The sequence below is a fragment of the Tamandua tetradactyla genome, chromosome 14 (assembly GCF_023851605.1).
Source record: "Tamandua tetradactyla isolate mTamTet1 chromosome 14, mTamTet1.pri, whole genome shotgun sequence".
NCBI classification, from domain to species: domain Eukaryota; kingdom Metazoa; phylum Chordata; class Mammalia; order Pilosa; family Myrmecophagidae; genus Tamandua; species Tamandua tetradactyla.
The window spans coordinates 31,484,232-31,488,936 of NC_135340.1; positions in this window are offsets into that span (position 1 = coordinate 31,484,232).

Below are 4,705 nucleotides of genomic sequence, written 5' to 3' on the forward strand. Positions count from 1 at the left end.
TGCTCCTTTGCTCACCCTCATTTCCTCTCACTGTAACTTCCACCCCAGGGTTCCCCACCTCTGGGCTGGCTTGAAGATAGGGCTTCTTTGGCCCAGCTATGGAAAGCCATCCTTAGGGGAGGCTAGGCAGATGAGGGACTTGGAAGAGTCATGGGTGAGCAGGATTCTGGGGAGGGTGGGGGGTGAGGGATGTCCCTAGAGTGCTGGGAAATGGGGGAAGGAGCACAGTCCTCTCCTACTAACTGGGCTCAGCTGCCAGGACCTGAGATGATGAGCCATCAAGGGCAGGAGCTTGGGAGGCAATGGGACAATCAGCCTCCCACAAAGGCATCTGGGAATCCCTGGTTCAGCCCTGGACTGCTTCTCTACCCAACCCAGCACACACACCCACTCACCTCCCTGCTCCAACTCCACAGCCTGCTCTGAGCTCTGAGATCTGAATGTAGCAGGAAGGATGGGATACCAGTATCAGGGGAGGGGAGAGGAGAGAAAGGGAATAGGGAAGAAAAAAGGAAATATCTGAAAAAATAGGGGTGTCGGTGGAGATCATACACACACACACAGAGCTAGAGATGAAGAAACTGGCAGTAAGGGTGACTAGAGAAAACGCACAGAAACAAACAAAAAGATACAGGAAACAAGGACTCAGAAAGCTCACTAGATCCTCCCCCCTTTGTCCTTCCACTCTCCGCCATTCCTTCTCCCTGGGGCCCTTCTTCTTCCTAAGAATAGAATTAGAGAGCTTTGGAAAGATAACAAGAGAAAAGAGAAGTACACACTGGGAAAGAGAGATGTGGGGGAAACCCAGAGCGTATGACCACCAGAGCATAAGTGAGAAAGAGAGACAGATGCTGTGAGAAATGCCAGGGGGCCGGAGAGCACACAGCCGGTTCGCAAGATGATAGGCGAGCTGAGCCGTGGGAGAAGGTGGGATGCTGAGAGAGGATGGGGAGAGGAGAAAAGGAGAGTGAGCCCCAGGTGTAGAAGCTCGAAGAGAAGGGCAAAGGAGTCACCTTCAGATGGAAGGAGGAGCAGAGAGACTAGAGAGAGGTGGATGGAGCCCCTCAGACAACACGTGAAGGCACAGATGAGCCTGGCAGGGATGGGAAGATTCAAGCTCAGAGAAATCGAGCGCTTGCGGAAATGTAGCCATGTCAGACCCTGAGAGGGGCAGAGACGTGGACACCAGGGAGAAACAGAGAGCAGGTCAGACTTTAAAATGGAGAACCAGGCAGAGGTGAAGGGAGGTCAGACACGGAGTCAGAGATCCAAGGAGCAGGTGGAAGAGAGCACATTGGGAGCCAAAGAGGGCCAGCCCTGCCTCCTCATCCCGCTCACCTATGGCTGGAGTCCCTCTCACGTGCCCTTGCACTCCAGGACTTGCAGCAGAATGGAGAGTTGGTTTGGGAGGAAGTGGAGGGAGGATGGAGAAAAGAAACATGAGTTCCAGGGGCGAGGAGGCAGGGGGGCAGAGCCTAGGAACCAAGTTAACCCCAAATCCTTCGTCCTCCTCTCCTAGGCAGGGGAACTGCCTGCCCACCACTTGCGCTCCCCCTGCCCCCCAAATAGAGTCTTGCCTGCTCAGAACACAAGACTCCCTCAGGACAAAGCCTGGTCTTTGTCACCTGGACCCGACCCAGGCTAACCTGGTGTTCTCAGTCCCTTATCATGTCCCTAAGGTGATCAGAAACAGGCAGTGACACACTGGGCCCTGGGCTACCCCCTGGTTTGCACACTGAGCTCTGAGTGATCTGGAGTTGGAAACAGGTGGCCTGCGTACCCTGGGGGTGGCACTCGCAGGACCTGAGGATGAGGGTCAACTCTAAGCTGGCTTGTAAAATCTCTCCAAGGGCACTGACTATAGGATACAAGTTCCCTGCGAGGGAGGATATCTGTTGCAGTAGAGGGGCAGCGGGGGCCCTGGAAAGTCGGGACCTTGAAGGAGAAGTTACATCTTGAATGGAAAGCCTCTTACCCAGGGAAGCTGACCCTTGTCCATCCTACCCACCCTCTCACCCTAGAGCTATATTGAGAGGTGACAGTAGATGGGGTTGGAGGGGGGAGCTGGGAGAGTGTTCTGGGTGTGCGGGGGTGGGGGGGCGGCAGAGAAGGGAGTCTGGCTTTGTTCCCTGAACACGGTGTCCACTTAGTCACCACAGGCCTGGCCTGCTGAAGACCCGACACCTACTGCCTCCAAGAGGTGGCAGCACTGGAGATGGGAGGGCTGTCTGCAGAGCTGAGGGTGCTGCGGACCACCCACAGAGAAGGAGGAGGTGTGAGTGTGAATCCCTGCGGGGCTGGGAGAGGGCACTAGTGGTCTACCCGGGAGCCGGGAGCCGGGAGACTCTGGAGGCTGGGCCCCAGCCCCACGGAATGCGGAGCCTGTGGCCCAGCTGCTGTAAATCCCCAGCCCGCTGGGCGCCCCAGAGAGGCGGAAGGGAGCAGCCACCCCGCCCCCACCCCACCTCTCTTCCCGCAGGACCCAGGATTATCACCTCCTGCCTGTCCCCACCCCCATCTTACCCACTCCAGGGGCGGAGAGGGGCAGTGGGAGGGTAAAAGCCTGTGTGTGCAAATGTGCATATTCGCATGTGTAGATGCACGTAACTGTAGATTCGCAACTGGCAGTGAGCCACACGTGGGTTGCTCGGAATGACTGCGGACGTGTCTATTTGTGAGGGTACTGGGTTGTGTGCAGCTCTGCCTACGGTTCTCTGAGAGAATCCCTTCTGCTGTTTGAGGGGGTTCGATGATGGCACTGCATCAGGAGTGATGGCACCCAGGGAAGGTGCTAAGGGCTCCAGATGTGCCCCCAAACCAGGGCAGCCTCAGGCCCCAGGGGAGACACCTGCCTGGAGACTCGGCAAAACAGAAGGAAACCAAGAGCAGCAATTTGTGGAGAGTAGGAGCAGCACAGAAGCTCTCTTCCTGGCAAAGGGAAACTGAGTCATGGAGCTGGACGGTCATTTCCCTCCCTGGGCACCCCGCGCCAGCTCCCTGTCCCTAGCCCTGGGACACTGGGTCAGGTAGAGAAGGGAGACGTTCCAGCCCAGGACTGTGGGGGGACAGACCAGTGGGGAAAGGAAAGGATGGGGAAGAAGGGAGGAAATCCTGTGATCAGGGGCAGGGGACAAGCATTAGACCTGCAAGAGAAGGTGACCCTTACCCAGTGTGCTCAACTCACCCTTCAGGTTAAAAATAACCGAGGTAAGGGCCGCGGAGGGGCCGGGGAGGTGGCGGGAGAAGGTCCTGCCTTACCACTATCTGCCCATCGGCGCTTTGGTGGGAAGGAATGTGCCTAAGGACTAAAAAAAGGCCCTGGAGCTGCAGGGGCTGGGGCAACGGACCTTTCATGGGCAAATCTGGGGGCCCTGCTGTCCTTCTGTCACCTCCAGAGCCAAGGGATCAAGGGAGGAGGAGCCAGGAAGGCAGAGAAGTGGGAGGGAGGGTCCCTCCGGAAGGACTCCAAATTTAGGCAGGAGGGTGGGGGAAGTGGGATATAAAGGAGCTGGGAATTTTGAGATCAGACAGAGTGTCCTCTGACCCAGGTAAGAGGTTTGGGGTGGGCAGCTCTACGGCCAGCCCAGGGTTCCCACCTTGAGGGACCCTGCTTTCATGGGACAAGGGTGCAGGAGACTCAGGGCTTCAGCAGGAGCTGCTCTTCTCCAGCCCCGGAGAGTTCCCACTGGCAGAGGGGAGGTCCTAAAGGGAAAAACAGAAACCACATTTCTTCTCCAATTCTCTCCATCTCTTCTCCTGAGTCCTGTCATCTCCAGCTTTCTGTCTCTTCCCACACACCGTCTCCATTTTTTTTTTTTTTTTTTTTTTTTACATGGGCAGGCACCGGGAACTGAACCCGGGTCCTTGGGCATGGCAGGCAAGCACTCTTACCTGCTGAGCCACCGTGGCCCGCCCTGTCTCCATCTTTCTTGTCCTCTGGATGGCTTCCCTTGCTTTGTCCTGGGTTTCTTGCCTCTTGGTCTTTATCAGTGCATGTTTTTGTCTTTACCTCTTTACCCCGTCCTTCTTGACCTTCTGTTCTCATCTCCTGCTTCTCCCTCAGTTTCCAACTCTGTGCCCACCCCCTAGTGCTTACACTCTTACTCAGCATCCTTCCTCCTTTGCCCCTCTGCATCTTCTCTCTCCCTAACTCCTCATTTTCATCTGCACTGCCCGAGTCTCTATGGAGCCTCTGGCTTCCCTTCTCCATCTCCCAGTCTGCCTGCCTCCTTTATTCATTTACCTTGTCTGTCCTTCTCTCTGCCTGGCGGTACCTCTGCATCCAAGGTCCAGATTCTTCAGGATTCTCTGTGAGGGGGTGACCAGGTAAGAACCACCCCTATTTTTTCTCCCAGAAACACAACAGGCTTCTGTTGGGTGCCAGGATGCTGGACCAGGGGTTGGCTGTCTGTCTCTCCTCTGAGCAGCTCAGCTGCTCCCCATTAGCAAGCTCCAGCCAATTCCACCTGCACACCAACTCCTTACAGAGATTCCCATTCAGCATCCCCTCAGAGGGCAAGGGAAGTAGACCCTTGGGGGGAAGGGGGGTGCTGGGTGCAGACCAGTTACTTCTCCTGGGGTGGCGATAGGAGAAGGAGCTGGTCTCAGGCAGCAGAGCCAGTGGATCAGGGAGGGGGAGTTCCGAGGACGATGCCACCCACTGCATCCTGGGCCCTTTGTGTCTCAGCCCCAGAATAGCACAAAG